General features: G+C 45.9%; 1 long non-coding RNA gene across 1 annotated transcript; it reads right to left on the reverse strand.

Moving 5' to 3' along the window:
- Positions 1 to 17161: 17161 nt before the first annotated feature.
- On the reverse strand, positions 17162 to 19745 carry LOC120973572 (uncharacterized). The gene is made up of 3 exons (XR_012203002.1): positions 19000 to 19745; positions 18812 to 18891; positions 17162 to 17379 (listed from the first exon to the last, which is right to left on the reverse strand). It is a non-coding gene; the product is annotated as an uncharacterized lncRNA (long non-coding RNA).
- Positions 19746 to 20001: the final 256 nt, after the last annotated feature.

The raw sequence follows: 20001 nt of genomic DNA on the forward strand, positions 1-20001 counted from the left end.
TATATTCACAGCAATCATAGTATTGCTCTGTTTCAATGTGTGTACTCTGTTTTCCATTCTTATATGTTATGTATCGATGTGTGTATATATGCTTTCCATTCTGTATATGTGGATGGTAACAACTAGATTCAAATTAGTGTACAAAAACAGATAGAAAATGGAATTTATAATATATATATTATATCATCACATATACGTGATGATACTTAACTACTAGGTACAATGCATAAAATTGAAAACGAACAATACTAAAACTAATAATCCCTCCTGGGGCCAGTATTCCGGCAGCCCCTCGCCAGCAGCTCCCTGGTGCGCGGCGTCTTCCCAGTGCGGAGGCAGTACTCCGACTGCTCCGCCTCGCAGCGCTTGATGTACCGATCTGCCTCTTGCGGGCGGATGCGCGCGGCCGATCTTGCCATTTCGTTGGGCGCCCACCGGAGCTCCTCGTCGGTGGCACGCTGGAGCTTATCGGCCCACCTCCACGCAGTGACGAGGCGGCCAGCGCCTATAACCTTCCTCGCAAAGTACCCGTCTTCGTACACCTCCTCGGCACGACGACGCGCCTGCCCCCAAAGCTCCGCCGCCTCCTTTTTCCAGGCGGCATCACGGGCTTCACGGGCCGCCTGGTACCTCGCTTCCTCCTCCGCCATCTCCTTCTTGAAAGCCACTCGCCTGGCTTTCTCAGCCGGCAACAGCGACTTCCACACACAAAGATTGTACTGGCCCCAAAACCAATCCAAAGTTGGGGGGGGGGGTCCAGCGCAACCTCGTCAGGTGGCGCGTAGGGGTCCTCGTCGCTGCTAATCGAGTGAGCGTCCTCGGGGGGCGGCGACTCCTCGTCAGCGCGTGGGCAGACCGGCGGCGCCATGGCAGAGATTTGAGAGAGAGAGATAGAGAGAGGGCGAGCGAGGGGAGGATGTAGATGAGAATGCAGGCGGGACGACGTGAGCAAGGTAGTATTTATTGGCGGCCGGAATCTAGATCGACGGGGACAGTACACGCGCCGGTCGCGGGAATTTACGAGTACTGTAGTTTGAATTACACACAATTCCCGCGGCAAATCCGTGTGTGAACATAATAGCTGACGGTTTCCAATACAGAACCATGTCTGATTAATGATCCCCGCCAATCACCTACCAAACCTCGAGCCGCGAGACTGAGTGCCAATCGTGTGGGGGCCGGTTGTCTTGCCAGATCTTTACATTTTCTTTTTTGAACACCAGATATTTACATCGTCTGATGATATTTTAACTCGCACACAAGTACACAAAAATATGATTTTTCAAACCGTTTTGGTTAGGCGTTGCATGTAGATGTAGTTCAAATTTGAATTACGGCCATTAAATGGTTAGAAAATCACTTAAATGTCTTTAAAAGGTCAAATGACCCCTGAAAATTTCCAAATTTTCACATGACAGTTGTATTAGTGCATGTTAAACGTAGGAAAAAAATTTAAAGGCCGTAAGAGGAAGCTATCTCCCGTCCGTCAGCAAACATGCATTGTTCCCTCTCGGAACTACGAACCTTCTAGTGAGTTGCTCTGGTTTGTGAGGGGTGTGTGTCCAAACTTTCGTCAAACAGGCCAATTTTTTTACAACATCATCTTGGTGGCATGACATTAAATCAAGCAAGGTTTCATGTTTTTCTGATCATTTTTAATTTTTCGGAATTAAAATGTCATGGCATGCACTCCATGCATGTGCCCATGCCTTGACACCAATATGTTTGAAAATTCCTTCGAATTTACTACACATGGAAGTAACTCGCACACAAGTACACAAATATGATTTTTCAAACCGCTTTGGTTACGCGTTGCATGTAGATGTAGTTCAAATTTGAATTACGGTCATTAAATGGCTAGAAAATCACTTAAATGTCTTTAGAAGGTCAAATGACCCCTAGAATTTTCAAAAAATTCACATTACAGTTATAGTAGTGCATATTAGACGTAGAAAAAAATTTGAAGGCCGTAGAGGAAGCTATCTCCCGTTCGTCATCAAACATGCAATGTTCCCTCTCGGAACCACGAACCTTCTAGTGAGTTGCTCCGATTTGTGAGGGGTGTGTGCCCAAACTTTGGTCAAACATGCCAATTTTTTTACCACATAATCTTGGTGGCATGACATTACATCAACCAAGGTTTCATGTGTTTCTGATTTTCTTTTAATTTTTTGGAATTAAAATGCCATGTCACTCCATGCTTAATTGTGTCATAGCCGTTAGACCAATATGTTTGAAAATTCTTTCCAATTTACTGCACATGGAATTTAATCGCATACAAGTACACGAAATATGAGTTTCAAACCGTTATGGTTAGCTGTTGCATGTACATGTAGTTCAAATTTCAATTACGGTCATTAAATGGCTAGAAAATCACTTAAATGTCTTAGAAGGTCAAATGACCCCTGAAATTTTCCAAAATTTGGCATGACAGTTTTATTAGTACTACAAAATTTCTCGTTCATTTAAAACACCATCCGTTGGCACTTTATTCCAAATTCGTCTTTCACAGCTAATAAAAAAAATCTACAACATCACACACAGTTGTTTTCTAGGAACCGTTTGCGATGAAAATATCTGGGTCTATTTAAGTGTCCCTCCTTAAGCTTCGCCGGCTCGTCTACTCTAGTGCCAGCAACCCCCGAATCCACGAAACCCAATCCCCATTCTCGTACCCCTTCTTGCAAAGATGACGCCGTGGAGTGCCGCCGCATCCGCATTGAGCGCGGCCGCTTCCGCCGAGAGGGCGTCTGCGGCATCCGATAGGGCAGCTGCAGCAGCCGAGATGGCTGCAGCTGCTGCTGCGACGGCGGCTGCAAACACCGAGAGCGCTCTAGCTGCCGTCCGTGCCGCTGATGTCGCCCTGGCCTGGGTCGAGGCCATCCACGCCAAGATCGAGGATGCACATGCCAAGATATTCCAGGCCACCTCGGACTCCAGCATGCAACCCACGTCTGAAAAGGCGGCGGTGGCCATGGAGCACCTCCTTCCTCATGAGGTCGCCGAGCGGGAGCTGGAGATGCAGGAGGCGGCGGAGATCGAGGAGCGCCCGGAGGAGGAGTTGCGCGTGGCCGAGGTCGAGGTAGAGAAGAGTCTGTCCGTCGAGGAGTCGGCGGTGGAGTACCAACGCGAGCTCTGGCGCAGCCACTACCACGAGTACTACAACCTTCAGGGCGACGCCGAGGACGAGGACGAGGATGCGGTCGACTTCAGCAGGGGGGACGCGGAGTCCACCAACGGTGGCATGTCGGCAGGACAAGTCATTGACGTCTCATCTCACACCTGCGACGCGTAGGCTGGCGCGGCGGTGGATTTTCAATTATGCGTACTTAGGCTTTGTTTTTAATGCTGGTCTTTTGTTAGAGCAATGTTTAGGTCAACTGGCTCTGTGTAATTACTAAAATTGCTTGATTCAGTAAGTGTGGTATGTCTGCTCTACGCTCTTTTGTGTGCCCAAATTAGCAAGCGATGTTAAATTATGCAATGACGTACCCGGGGAAAGTTCCACCAAAATTTGAATTATCAAACTCATCCCATGCGTGTAAAGCAGAGGAATCATTTACGATGCACACAATCGTTGAAAGTGAATGGTCCGGCGGCACCGCGCGCATTGAAAGTGAAGGTGCCCATGCCTTGAGACCAAAATTTTAATTATCAAACTCATCCCATGCGCGTAAAGCAGAAGAATCGTTTGCAATGCACACAATCGTTCAAAGTGAATGGTCCGGCGGCACCGCGCGCAAAGTTTCCCTCCAGATTTCCAAAATTTCGTCCTACCGCCAAAATATCTACCCCGCCCCCCTTCCCCCCTTCCCCACCCCCTTTTCTCCCCGACCACAAGTCACATTTCCCCTGTTTCCTCCTTCCTTCCTTCCTTGCTAAGCTATAGCCGCTTCCTCGCTCTCGCCGTCTCGCATCCTACCGCCGGGGTCGCCATGGTCTTCTTCAAAGACATCTCCAGCGGTTCCTCCTCCGGCGACTACTCTTTCACCACCCGGGTATGCCTCTCTTCTCTCTCTCGGGCTATGACTTGGAATGAAGGATTTTTACCCGAAGGTCGATTTGAGTCGTTTCTTCCTCTTGTAGCTCCCTAAGACCATCAGTGGTAACGAATGGAGCGGGGTGGCTGAAGATCTATCTGCTCATTGTCACCATCAATCTCCATGCTTGAAGCTACTTGTGTTTGATTCTATGAACACTGGGAGAAAGTTTCTGGCATGCGCAGAGAAGGTTAGACCCTCTTCCGTTGTTACAAATCATTTGTTAGATGTGATTCAGACACTGTCACGGTCCCAACCCATTCATACCACACCTTCAACCAAACGCATCCTAAGTCAGTGTCACAGCTTGTACCTAGTATCTTAAATTGTTGCCATCTCTTCAGCGGTGCCATTAGAAAATTATTTGGCACCGCTTTAGCAGTTTGTGCAGCCAACTTTGGTCCACACATCCGAGCAGCCAAGCAGTAAAATACTAAATCTTTATGGCACGAAGGAACTAGGCATCGGAGCAAGTACGTGCTCCGGAGTCCGGGTCCCTGATTTTTTTCCGCTGCATCGGCTCGCCAGTTCAGGACACTGGTGCGAGATGTACCAACAGTTGTCTTTACACCAGTTTTGGCATACATAGTGGACGGCCTTAGTGTTGGGGAACGTAGTAATTTCAAAAAAATTCCTACGCACACGCAAGATCATGGTGATGCATAGCAACGAGAGGGGAGAGTATTGTCTACGTACCCTCGTAGACCGAAAGCGGAAGCGTTAGCACAACGAGGTTGATGTAGTCGTACGTCTTCACGATCCGACCGATCAAGTACCGAACGCACGGCACCTCCGAGTTCAGCACACGTTCAGCCCGATGACGTCCCTGGAACTCCGATCCAGCCGAGTGTTGAGGGAGAGTTTCGTCAGCACGACGGCGTGGTGACGATGATGATGTTCTACCGACGCAGGGCTTCGCCTAAGCACCGCTACAGTATTATCGAGGTGGACTATGGTGGAGGGGGCACCGCACACGGCTAAAAGATCAAACGATCAATTGTTGTGTCTTTGGGGTGCCCCCTGCCCCCGTATATAAAGGAGCAAGGGGGGAGGTGCGGCCGGCCAGGGAGGAGGCGCGCCAGGAGGAGTCCTACTCCCATCGGGAGTAGGACTCCCTCCCTTCCTTGTTGGAATAGGAGAAGGGGGGGAAGAGGTGGAGGTGGAGAAGGAAAGGGGGGGCGCCCCCCTCTCCTTGTCCTATTCGGACTAGGGGGAGGGGCACGCGGCCCTGCCCTGGGCGCCTCTCCTCTTCTCCACTAAGGCCCACTATGGCCCATTGACCCCCGGGGGGTTCCGGTAACCTCTCCGGTACTCCGGTAAAATCCCGATTTCACCCGGAACACTTCCGATATCCAAATATAGGCTTCTAATATATCAATCTTCATGTCTCGACCATTTCGAGACTCCTCGTCATGTCCGTGATCACATCCGGGACTCCGAACAACCTTCGGTACATCAAAACATATAAACTCATAATATAACTGTCATCGAAACGTTAAGCGTGCGGACCCTACGGGTTCGAGAACTATGTAGACATGACCGAGACACGTCTCCGGTCAATAACCAATAGCGGAACCTGGATGCTCATATTGGCTCCCACATATTCTACGACGATATTTATCGGTCAGACCGCATAACAACATACGTTGTTCCCTTTGTCATCGGTATGTTACTTGCCCGATATTCGATCATCGGTATCTCAATACCTAGTTCAATCTTGTTACCGGCAAGTCTCTTTACTCGTTCCGTAATACATCATCCCGCAACTAACTCATTAGTTGCAATGCTTGCAAGGCTTAAGTGATGTGCATTACCGAGTGGGCCCAGAGATACCTCTTCCACAATCGGAGTGACAAATCCTAATCTCGAAATACGCCAACCCAACAAGTACCTTCGGAGACACCTGTAGAGCACCTTTATAATCACCCAGTTACGTTGTGACGTTTGGTAGCACACAAAGTGTTCCTCCGGTAAATGGGAGTTGCATAATCTCATAGTCATAGGAACATGTATAAGTCATGAAGAAAGCAATAGCAACATACTAAACGATCGAGTGCTAAGCTAACGGAATGGGTCAAGTCAATCACATCATTCTCCTAATGATGTGATTCCGTTAATCAAATGACAACTCATGTCTATGGCTAGGAAACATAACCATCTTTGATCAACGAGCTAGTCAAGTAGAGGCATACTAGTGACACTTTGTTTGTCTATGTATTCACACAAGTATTATGTTTCCGGTTAATACAATTCTAGCATGAATAATAAACATTTATCATGATATAAGGAATTAAACAATAACTTTATTATTGCCTCTAGGGCATATTTCCTTCAGTCGCCCACTTGCACTAGAGTCAATAATCTAGATTACACAGTATTGATTCTAACACCCATGGAGCCTTGGTGCTGATCATGTTTTGCTTGTGGAAGAGGCTTAGTCAACGGTCTGCAACATTCAGATCCGTATGTATCTTGCAAATTTCTATGTCTCCCACCTGGACTAAATCCCGGATGGAATTGAAGCATCTCTTGATGTGCTTGGTTCTCTTGTGAAATCTAGATTCCTTCGCCAAGGCAATTGCACCAGTATTGTCACAAAAGATTTTCATTGGACCCGATGCACTAGGTATGACACCTAGATCGGATATGAACTCCTTCATCCAGACTCCTTCATTTGTTGCTTCCGAAGCAGCTATGTATTCCGCTTCACACGTAGATCCCGCCATGACGCTTTGTTTAGAACTGCACCAACTGACAGCTCCACCGTTCAATGTAAACACGTATCCGGTTTGCGATTTAGAATCGTCCGGATCAGTGTTAAAGCTTGCATCAACGTAACCATTTATGATGAGCTCTTTGTCACCTCCATAAATGAGAAACATATCCTTAGTCCTTTTCAGGTATTTCAGGATGTTCTTGACCGCTGTCTAGTGATCCACTCCTGGATTACTTTGGTACCTCCCTGCTAGACTTATAGCAAGGCACACATCAGGTCTGGTACACAGCATTGCATACATGATAGAGCCTATGGCTGAAGCATAGGGAACATCTTTCATCTTCTCTCTATCTTCTGCAGTGGTCGGGCATTGAGGCTTACTCAACTTCACACCTTGTAACACAGACAAGAACCCTTTCTTTGCTTGATCCATTTTGAACTTCTTCAAAACTTTGTCAAGGTATGTGCTTTGTGAAAGTCCAATTAAGCATCTTGATCTATCTCTATAGATCTTGATGCCCAATATATACGCAGCTTCACCGAGGTCTTTCATTGAAAAACTCTTATTCAAGTATCCCTTTATGCCATCGAGAAATTCTATATCATTTCCAATCAGCAATATGTCATCCAGATATAATATCAGAAATGCTACAGAGCTCCCACTCACTTTCTTGTATATACAGGCTTCCCCAAAAGTCTGTACAAAACCAAATGCTTTGATCACACTATCAAAGCGTTTATTCCAACTCCGAGAGGCTTGCACCAGTCCATAAATGAATCGCTGGAGCTTGCACACTTTGTTAGTTCCCTTTGGATCGACAAAACCTTCCGGTTGCATCATATACAACTCTTCTTCTAGAAATCCATTAAGGAATGTAGTTTTGACATCCATTTGCCAAATTTCATAATCATAAAATGCGGCAATTGCTAACATGATTCAGACAGACTTAAGCATCGCTACGGGTGAGAATGTCTCATCGTAGTCAATCCCTTGAACTTGTCGAAAACCTTTTGCAACAAGTCGAGCTTTATAGACAGTAACATTACCGTCAGCGTCAGTCTTCTTCTTGAAGATCCATTTGTTCTCAATTGCTTGCCGATCATCGGGCAAGTCAACCAAAGTCCACACTTTGTTCTCATACATGGATCCCATCTCAGATTTTATGGCCTCAAGCCATTCTGCGGAATCTGGGCTCACCATCGCTTCTTCATAGTTCGTAGGCTCGTCATGGTCTAGTAACATAACCTCCAGAATAGGATTACCGTACCACTCTGGTGCGGATCTTACTCTGGTTGACATACGAGGTTCAGTAACAACTTGATCTGAAGTTCCATGATCATCATCATTAACTTCCTCACTAATTGGTGTAGGTGTCGCAGAAACCGGTTTCTGCGATGAACTACTTTCCAATAAGGGAGCAGGTATAGTTACCTCATCAAGTTCTACTTTCCTCCCACTCATTTCTTTCAAGAGAAACTCCTTCTCCAGAAAGATTTTGAATTTAGCAACAAAAGTCTTGCCTTCGGATCTGTGATAGAAGGTGTACCCAACAGTCTCCTTTGGGTATCCTATGAAGACACATTTCTCTGATTTGGGTTCTAGCTTATCAGGTTGAAGCTTTTCACATAAGCATCGCAGCCCCAAACTTTAAGAAACGACAACTTTGGTTTCTTGCCAAACCACAGTTCATAGGTGTCGTCTCAACGGATTTTGATGGTGCCCTATTTAACGTGAATGCGGCCGTCTCTAAAGCATAACCCCAAAACGATAGCGGTAAATCAGTAAGAGACATCATAGATCGCACCATATCTAGTAGAGTACGATTACGACGTTCGGACACACCATTACGCTGTGGTGTTCCGGGTGGCGTGAGTTGCGAAACTATTCCGCATTGTTTCAAATGAATACCAAACTCATAACTCAAATATTCTCCTCCACGATCAGATCGTAGAAACTTTATTTTCTTGTTACGATGATTTTCAACTTCACTCTGAAATTCTTTGAACTTTTCAAATGTTTCAGACTTATGTTTCATTAAGTAGATATACCCATATCTGCTTAAATCATCTGTGAAGGTGAGAAAATAACGATATCCGCCACGAGCCTCAACATCCATCGGACCACATACATCTGTATGTATGATTTCCAACAAATCTGTTGCTCTCTCCATAGTTCCGGAGAACGGCGTTTTAGTCATCTTGCCCATGAGGCACAGTTCGCAAGTACCAAGTGATTTATAATCAAGTGGTTCCAAAAGTCCATCGGTATGGAGTTTCTTCATGCGCTTTACACCGATATGACCTAAACGGCAGTGCCACAAATAAGTTGCACTATCATTATCAACTCTGCATCTTTTGGCTTCAATATTATGAATATGTGTATCACTACTATCGAGATTCAACAAAAATAGACCACTCTTCAAGGGTGCATGACCATAAAAGATATTACTCATATAAATAGAACAACCATTATTCTCTGATTTAAATGAATAACCGTCTCGCATCAAACAAGATCCAGATATAATGTTCATGCTTAACGCTAGCACCAAATAACAATTAGTTAGGTCTAAAACTAATCCCGAAGGTAGATGTAGAGGTAGCGTGCCGACTGCGATCACATCGACTTTGGAACCATTTCCCACGCGCATCGTCACCTCGTCTTTAGCCAATCTTCGCTTAATCCGTAGCCCCTGTTTCGAGTTGCAAATATTAGCAACAGAACCAGTATTAAATACCCAGGTGCTACTGCGAGCATTAGTAAGGTACACATCAATAACATGTATATCACATATACCTTTGTTCACCTTGCCATCCTTCTTATCCGCCAAATACTTGGGGCAGTTCCGCTTCCAGTGACCAGTCTGCTTGCAGTAGAAGCACTCAGTCTCAGGCTTAGTTCCAGACTTGGGTTTCTTCTCCTGAACAGCAACTTGCTTGCTGTTCTTCTTGAAGTTCCCCTTCTTCTTCCCTTTGCCCTTTTTCTTGAAACTGGTGGTCTTATTGACCATCAACACTTGATGCTCCTTTTTGATTTCTACCTCCGCAGCCTTTAGCATTGCGAAGAGCTCGGGAATCGTCTTATCCATCCCTTGCATGTTATAGTTCATCACGAAGCTCTTGTAGCTTGGTGGAATTGATTGGAGAATTCTGTCAATGACGCTATCATCCGGAAGATTAACTCCCAGTTGTATCAAGTGATTGCAGTACCCAGACATCTTGAGTATATTCTCACTGACAGAACTATTCTCCTCCATCTTGCAGCTGTAGAACTTATTGGAGACTTCATATATCTCAATCCAGCATTTGCTTGAAATATTAACTTCAACTCCTGGAACATCTCATATGCTCCATGACGTTCAAAACGTCGTTGAAGTCCCGGTTCTAAGCCGTAAAGCATGGCACATTGAACTATCGAGTAGTCATCAGCTTTGCTCTGCCAGACGTTCTTAACGTCGTCAGTTGCATCAGCAGCAGGCTTGGCACCCAGCGGTGCTTCCAGGACGTAATTCTTCTGTGCAGCAATGAGGATAATCCTCAAGTTACGGACCCAGTCCGTGTAACTGCTACCATCATCTTTCAACTTGGCTTTCTCAAGGAACGCATTAAAATTTAACGGAACAACAGCACGGGCCATCTATCTACAATCAACATAGACAAGCAAGATACTATCAGGTACTAAGTTCATGATAAATTTAAGTTCAATTAATCATATTACTTAAGAACTCCCACTTAGATAGACATCCCTCTAATCCTCTAAGTGATCACGTGATCCATATCAACTAAACCATGTCCGATCATCACGTGAGATGGAGTAGTTTCAACGGTGAACATCACTATGTTGATCATATCTACTATATGATTCACACTCGACCTTTTGGTCTCCGTGTTCCGAGGCCATATCTGTTATATCCTAGGCTCGTCAAGCTTAACCTGTGTATTCCGCGTGTGCAACTGTTTTGCACCCGTTGTATTTGAACGTAGAGCCTATCACACCCGATCATCACATGGTGTCTCAGCACGAAGAACTTTCACAACGGTGCATACTCAGGGAGAACACTTATACTTTGATAATTTAGTGAGGGATCATCTTATAATGCTACCGTCAATCAAAGCAAGATAAGATGTATAAAAGATAAACATCACATGCAATCAATATAAGTGATATGATATGGCCATCATCATCTTGTGCTTGTGATCTCCATCTCCGAAGCACCATCATGATCACCATCATCACTGGCGCGACACCTTGATCTTCATCGTAGCATCGTTGTCGTCTCGCCAATTTTATGCTTCTACGACTATCGCTACCGCTTAGTAATAAAGTAAAGCATTACAGGGCGATTGCATTGCATACAATAAAGCAACAACCATATGGCTCCTACTAGTTGCCGATAACTCGGTTACAAAACATGATCATCTCATACAATAAAATTTAGCATCATGTCTTGACCATATCACATCACAACATGCCCTGCAAAAACAAGTTAGACGTCCTCTACTTTGTTGTTGCAAATTTTACGTGGCTGCTACGGGCTTAGCAAGAACCGTTCTTACCTACGCATCAAAACCACAACGATAGTTTGTCAAGTTGGTGCTGTTTTAACCTTCGCAAGGACCGGGCGTAGCCACACTCGGTTCAACTAAAGTTGGAGAAACTGACACCCGCCAGCCACTTGTGTGCAAAGCACGTCGGTAGAACCAGTCTCGCGTAAGCGTACGCGTAATGTCGGTCCGGGCCGCTTCATCCAACAATACCGCTGAACCAAAGTATGACATGCTGGTAAGCAGTATGACTTATATCGCCCACAACTTACTTGTGTTCTACTCATGCATATGGCATGTACGCATAAAACCAGGCTCGGATGCCACTGTTGGGGAACGTAGTAATTTCAAAACATTTCCTACGCACACGCAAGATCATGGTGATGCATAGCAATGAGAGGGAGAGTGTTGTCTATGTACCCTCGTAGACCGAAAGTGGAAGCGTTAGCACAACGCGGTTGATGTAGTCGTACGTCTTCATGATCCGACTGATCAAGTACCGAACGCACGGCACCTCCGAGTTCAGCACACGTTCAGCCCGATGACGTCCTTGGAACTCCGATCCAGCCGAGTGTTGAGGGAGAGTTTCGTCAACACGACGGCGTGGTGACGATGATGATGTTCTACCGACGCAGGGTTTCGCCTAAGCACTGCTACAGTATTATCGAGGTGGACTGTGGTGGAGGGGGGCACCGCACACGGCTAAAACATCAAACGATCAATTGTTGTGTCTTTGGGGTGCCCCACTGCCCCCGTATATAAAGGAGCAAGGGGGGAGGTGCGACTGGCCAGGGAGGAGGCGTGCCAGGAGGAGTCCTACTCCCACCGGGAGTAGGACTCCCTCCCTTCCTTGTTGGAATAGGAGAAGGGGGGGAAGAGGTGGAGGAGGAGAAGGAAAGGGGGGGCGGCGCCCCCCTCTCCTTGTCCTATTCGGACTAGGGGGGAGGGGCGCGCGGCCCTACCCTGGCCGCCTCTCCTCTTCTCCACTAAGGCCCACTATAGCCCATTAACCCCCGGGGGGTTCCGGTAACCCCTCCGGTACTCTAGTAAAATCCCGATTTCACCCGGAACACTTCCGATATCCAAATAAAGGCTTCAAATATATCAATCTTCATGTCTCGACCATTTCAAGACTCCTCGTCATGTCCGTGATCACATCCGGGACTCTGAACAACCTTCGGTACATCAAAACATATAAACTCATAATATAACTGTCATCGAAACGTTAACGTGCGGACCCTACGGGTTCGAGAACTATGTAGACATGACCGAGACACGTCTCCGGTCAATAACCAATAGCGGAACGTGGATGCTCATATGGCTCCCACATATTCTACGAAGATCTTTATCGGTTAGACCGCATAACAACATACGTTGTTCCCTTTGTCATCGGTATGTTACTTGCTCGAGATTCGATCGTCGGTATCTCAATACCTAGGTCAATCTCGTTACCGGCAAGTCTCTTTACTCGTTCCATAATACATCATCCCGCAACTAACTCATTAGTTGCAATGCTTGCAAGGCTTAGTGATGTGCATTACCGAGTGGGCCCAGAGATACCTCTCCGACAATCGGAGTGACAAATCCTAATCTCGAAATACGCCAACCCAACAAGTACCTTCGGAGACACCTGTAGAGCACCTTATAATCACCCAGTTGTGTTGTGACGTTTGGTAGCACACAAAGTGTTCCTCCGGTAAACGGGAGTTGCATAATCTCATAGTCATAGGAACATGTATAAGTCATGAAGAAAGCAATAGCAACATACTAAACGATCGAGTGCTAAGCTAACGGAATGGGTCAAGTCAATCACATCATTCTCCTAATGATGTGATCCCGTTAATCAAATGACAACTCATGTCTATGGCTAGGAAACATAACCATCTTTGATCAACGAGCTAGTCAAGTAGAGGCATACTAGTGACACTCTGTTTGTCTATGTATTCACACAAGTATTATGTTTCCGGTTAATACAATTCTAGCATGAATAATAAACATTTATCATGATATAAGGAAATAAATAATAACTTTATTATTGCCTCTAGGGCATATTTACTTCACTTAGTGCTATTAGTTCTATGTTACTAAATTTGTGCATGTACACACCTGTTAGTATCAATTTGCTATCATCCAAACACCGTCGCTATGCTGTTGCAGTTATATTTACCTTCCTCATAAAATGTTAAATTTGTTATTTATTGTACATGAGTAAGAACTTGTAGCGTCGTTGTAGTTAATTATAGCTTCTGATGTTCCAGAGTTTGGTTGTTGTCTCAGTACCAATTATTTCATTTGCACATTGATCTTTCTGAGAAGATATGTCATAATTAACATGTTTCTTCAGTTTTTCAAAATAAGCATTGGTGATTTTCTATGTTGCTATAAACCCATTTCCCCTACAATTGTTACTGATCTAGTTTTAAATATTATAGGATGAAAGGAAGTGTTCTTACTTGGAGTGGGTTGATCAAGAGTGGCCAGAGTCTTTGAAGATGTGCCTAACGAAGCTCTGGAGCATGTATGAGGAAGTGAACACACGTAGGCTTACAGAAAGTCTTGTCAACGCTGAACCATATTTCAAGATGCGGGATAAAAAGTTGAAGGTGGAGAATGAGCTCAGATTTTTCAAATCAGACTTTGCTAAGATGGTGTTGGCGAAGGAGGAGGCACTTTCCCAGTTGGCCCATGCAAAACGGGTTCTTACTGAACTGAAAGCAGAGGTGGATAAGACGACCCTGGATGATCTCGATTAGGGAAATCAATATATTGTTCTTATGAAGTTAAACTAGCTATATGTTGTATTGTGCTGTTTTCATGTAGCTACCGTACTGTGATGTTATAATATATTTATGTGCCTGATATGAAATTGGCAAACAGTTGTTCGATATGAAATGTGAATTTTCGTAATACTGGAATTACTAATTGTGAACTAATAAACCTGCTAAATGTGTCATGGACCTTTGCAAACGGTTCTAGTAGTAAAAGCGCTTGCGATGGATAGTCCAATGGCACACAATTTTCTTCATCAAATCGTGTGTGATATAGTTGATAAAAGCAAACAGTTAACCAAGGTAGACCATGTGTGATAGTTACACCTTTCACACACGATCCTACACATAAAACTGTATGGGATTTACGTCCGAACGGAAACGTTTTCCCTGGATTGACTGTGTGGGGTGTACATAAGAACGGAAACGTATTCCTTGGATTGACTGTGTGTGATATACATACGAACGGAAATGTTTTTCTGGGATTCACCATGTGGGATGTACATACCTACGGAAATAATTTTCTCGGATTACCGTGTGGGATGTACATACCTACGGAAATGATTTTCTCAGATTACCGTGTGGGATGTACATACCTACGGAAATGATTGGGTTTCGATGCCTCGCCCGATCAGGCCCCAGCCTGGGTCCCAGGAGGGCCTATCCCCGACGATTTATGGGTCATGTGGGAAGGACACCCTATCGCACACACTCACTTGGCAACGGTTCCAAATGCCGTCGCGGAAAGGGGTAAAAAACCGTTTGTTTAGGACCGACGTGCACCAGTGTGCATCTAATCCCTGGGTGGTTTTGGTAATTAATAACAACATATATATTATTGAACTAATGCCTACTCAAATAATATTTCAGAAAAGTTCAATATAGGCATAGAAATGGGATGTGAATGTGGACCCCTCAAGACTCTTCATGTTTAGTTAAGTGATCCAAGATCACATTGAGTCCATAGGAAAGACAATGCAATTAAAAGGGGATGAGATTTTGATGATGGTCTAACTGCTCAAGAGCTTAGAGATATTGCTCCAAAACCCTCAGTCACACTCTCACATTCATCTATGTCCAAAACCCTTAAGTTCATCTCGGTCTCACCGAAACTCATTCTACCACTAGTAGAAAACGACCTTACGTTCACCTCATTAGTCCCGGTTCGATTACGGCCCGGTACTAATGTGACCATTAGTCCAGGTTCGATTACGGCATCATTAGTCCCGGTTCATGGTGTACCTATAGTCCCGGTTTGTGACACAAACCGGGACTATAGGTTAGACCTTTAGTCCGGGTTGGAGCCACCAACCGGGACTAAACGGGTCTAACCTTTTACTCCCGGTTGGTGGCTCCAACCCAGACTAAGGGGTTCTGCAATTTTCAAACTCTACCCCCTAGTATCGCCTTTTCGGTTAAAAAAAACAAAAGAAAATGATAAAAACTTAAAAAATTAAAATCCTTCGAGATGTAGTTATGATACTACATCTACTAGTTAGGGAAATTTAAAAACATAAATTTTGACATGTTTTGCAAAAAAGTGTTATGAAAAAGTAAAACGACTATAACTTTTGCATACGATGTCGAAAAAAGCGTATAATATATCAACATGTTCAGCATGAAAAGCCGGTTCCGATTTCGACCGCCATAGGCAATTTTGCAAATTTTAGATCCTCGAATTCTGAAAGGAAAAAAGTTATCATCAACTTTAAGTTTTTTTGGATTTTGGTCAAACTGTTGTCAAACTATGGTCAAACTACTTACTCAACAAATATTAGTGTTAATAAATAATTATTGTTTTTTAGAATAATAGTTTCAAACTCAAACGGTGAAATGTGTGACTTCATGCTCAAGCTAAACTCCTAAGGGTTAATAGGATTGACAGCTTACTATTGTCAGGAAAACAACAAGTGCAGACTTGGAAACTCTCAAAAGTTAAGCGTGCTCAGGCTGGAGTAGTGAGAGGATGGGTGACTGGATGGGAAGTTAGACAATTTGGAATGAGTGCTCCACACTTGAGTAGTGATGAGGGGTGATTAGAGATTAAATTGTCAAATAATTCAGAAATTTGAAAATTGGAAGAAAATAAAAAAATTCTAAAAAATTCCTTTATTCCCGGTTGGTCTTACCAACCGGGACTAAAGGTCCCCTAGCCCCAACGCGGGCTCGTGCCACGTGGTGGGCCTTTGGTCCCAGGCCGTGTTGAACCAGGACTAAAGGGGGGACCTTTAGTCCCCACCCTTTAGTGCCGGTTGCAGAACCGGGACTAAAGGTCCTTACGAACCGGGACTAAAGCCCAATTCTGCACTAGTGTACCGGACTCACCGAGACACTTGATATAGCCACTACATAAACCCTAGCGTCTCTTCCTCACCGAGTTGACCCTTTAGTCCCACCGAAGAGCACTTGTCATCCTTCTGTTACCAACTGAAATCAACTCAGAATTTCCGACCAGTTTCAATCGGTGACACCGAATGCTTAGGCCAGCTTTGGTCGGTCCCACCAAGAGGTTTCATCCAGTCTCACCGAAAAGACTAAATTTCAAACCTTTTGTAGTGTTCAGTCTCACCAAGTGTTCTCACCCGGTCCCATTAAGTAGTGCATAAAGGTGTGTAACCGTTGGATTTTTGGTGATGGCTATATATAGCCCCACCCATTCCACCAAAACTCAGAGAACAACCAGTTCGAAGCTTACACTTCCCATATCTATTTTCTGAGAGAGACCACCTACACTTGTGTTGAGATCAAGAGGATTTCACTCCAACCTTTAATCTTTGATCTCTCGCCTCCCCAAGTTGCTTTCCACTCCAATCCCTATCCTACCAGATAGCCAAATCTATGAGAGAGTGTTTGAGTGTTGATGAGACTATCTTTTGAACCACAAGAGTAAGGAGTTCATCATCAACAACATCTATTACCTTTTGGAGTGTGGTGTCTCCTAGATTGTTTAGGTGTCACTTGGCAGCCTCCAAGCTTGTGGAGTTGAACTAAGGAGTTTGTATGTGGCACCCCGATCCGCATGGAGCAGGGGGCCTTCGCACGTCAGCCCAGGATAACACCTGACGCACGACAGGTCCATGATACAACATTCCAGGTACAATAATATTCATCAAATACATGTGTGTAAGATTACATCATTGATGAATACAATTTTCTGGCATAGCCCTAAGGCTATTTACATGGCAGCAGAAGTCCATATAAATGGCGGCGGAAGTCTTGGTTTGGCAGCGTCTCACTAAGGCTGGGCTCCATAACGCACAGGACTGGCAAGATTACGGCCTAGCACGACGGAACAAGCAAACGACCTACAAAACTGGCATGACACGCCAGGTCAGTAGATTGAATGCACTTGCAAGACAACCAAATACATAGCATCCAAACAAACAGAAGACAAAGCAAGAACCAAGCATATGCAACAGTCTACATCAACACAACTTCTAAGCATGGCATGATATTAACTAGAATCATAATTCAAACTAGGCATGAACAACATCATAGCATCAACTATCATGGCATATCAAACTTACTTCTATCATAACAACAGCAAAGCATGGCATATCAAAACAGGGCATGACATCATGAAACTATGCTGAAAATAAACTACCAGTTACCTCCCGTGAAGACATGTTATAATAACCTTATGCCACAATCACTTACTCTGCCACGGCTCCTCGGAGCACGATCATGACTTACCGAGACCTCGTCTCGGGGTCATATCAACACATCATCGTGACTTCTCATGATTATTTCATAGTCCAAGCCATCACATTAGTTATCACATCTTAGTTATCACATAATTAATTAGTTGATTTATCCTGCATTTCGACCGAGACCCGATAGTGTGACCTACTATGAACCTGTGCCCATGACCTAGGACGCGGCTATCGATAGATTGAATATACTCTGCAGAGGTAGCACACTTTACCCACACTACGGAACCCTGGTCTCGCACTCCCATACGTGCGGACCAAAGCATTCCGACAAACCGATCTACTGCCATGACGCCCTCCCGGCCACTCCGACCAACACCCCTTAAGGGTTCAGTTCTGGGTGGCCCCGTACCTACCAAAGGTACCAACGGCCACCGTCGTGGCAAAACGGTCCCAAACGGGGACATGAGCTCAAAACCAAACCCGGGCACACAAGGCTTATGTCCGCCTACCTGATCAGGGTAAGCGCGCCCATAACCTTCCCTCGCGGGAGGCACCGGCGAGAGGCATGACAATAGACCCAGCTAGGACCTTCCCACAAGGTAAATGTGGTTGCACTGGTGAAAGCTCGATTTGGTGGCACTATGATATCCCGGTGATGGAGGAGGAGGTTTGTTATTAAGTCATATTATTAACTTCTCCACCATCAACAACATTATGAGCATATTAAACAAGAATGCAACAATGAACATTCAACTAACAAATGCATTAACAAATATCAAGCTACTCCAGTGAACAGTTATAGCATATGAAACATAACAATACTAGATACTAGCTTATTGACGGTGCAACAAAATCATCATAACATCAAGACTAATGGAATGAACTACACTAGATAGAGGCATGATATTATCAACAACAATATAACTAGCATGGCAAAAGCTATCATGAGAGGTAAGCAAGCAGTACTAACATATATCACAACTGAAATAACGGCAGATGAAACAGACAAAAACTACTGCAACTAAGCACACACACGAGGTACCAGCAAAGTCAACATGCAAGTTCGGGGCTCATGATAAGAGGTTGGCTTGCCTGGGGTCGAGGATTACTCCGGAAAAAGTGCGGAACGATCGCGGAAAGATTTGCCGAAAACAGTTCTCTCTCGAAGGGGGCTGTTTACGGGCAAGGGCAAAGTGGTTATTTTCACTGTGTGAAAACATAATGAAAATAATACCAACGGAAATAGTTCGACGAGACGAAGACGTGGGCTTTGGAATCACCTGATTTGGAGCTACGGGTAAAAAGATACGGAGGGTTGAAGCTCAGGGACCTATCGGTGAAAAAATTTCAGCAAGCAGGCCCCTGGAGGAAAAACTGAACGTGCCTTTGGGCTGAATACGTTTTCCGCACAGGGAAACGCATTTCGGGCCGAAGTGCCCAGGGAATACATTTTCTGACTTGGACAGCGTATTCCAGAGGAATACGTTTCCAGAGCAGGCAAACGGCTTCTGTGGCCGGGCGCGTCCACTTATCCGACGTGGCCAGCGGGGCCACGCCTTCCTCTCACCGACAGGTGGGTCCCGCAGGGTGGGGCCCGCCTGGCCTGGCTTCTTCTTCCTCCCGCGCGTACGCGCGCCTCGCCGAGGGAGACGCCCGCCTCGACGGCGATTGCCGGCGGCTCCGGCCGCCTCAGACGACGGCCGACCTATCCACGAGCTCAGGAGCGAGAGGCGCATCCCGTGGTGGTGTCTGTTGCCGGCGAGGAGCACGAGAGAAGGAGCAGCAGGGCTCGCGGCGGAGGTGGTCTTCGGACTCCGGCGAACAGGGGCTCCGGTGGGGGAACTGGGTGGGCAAGGCTACGGGGAGGTGCGCCGGACCTCGGGGAACGCATAGGTGGTGGGGGAACGGGGAGAGGGGCACGGCATCGCCGGAATCGGGCATAGCTCGAGGCGGCGGCCATGGTGGCGATGGGCGTCAGGGAGCTCCTCGAGCTCGAGCTAGTGGTTCGGGGGCGTTGTGGACTGTGAGGAGGCTCGGGGTCGCTACTTATAGCCGCGGGGACGAGCTCTAGGGGGAGGGGCGAGGCGACACGCGGCACGGCTACGTGTCCGCGCGCCGGCGACATGCATGCGCGGCCAAAGGCCACGGGAAGCGACGGGGACGCGACGAGGGGGATGCGGACGACGCGCAGGGGCTCATGGAGACGAGGGGCGCTCGCGGACGAGAGGGAGAAGGGGACAAGAACGAGGAAGACGACGGTGCACGGGTGTGCACTGTGCTCG

Source organism: Aegilops tauschii, chromosome 2, assembly GCF_002575655.3.
Source record: "Aegilops tauschii subsp. strangulata cultivar AL8/78 chromosome 2, Aet v6.0, whole genome shotgun sequence".
NCBI classification, from domain to species: domain Eukaryota; kingdom Viridiplantae; phylum Streptophyta; class Magnoliopsida; order Poales; family Poaceae; genus Aegilops; species Aegilops tauschii.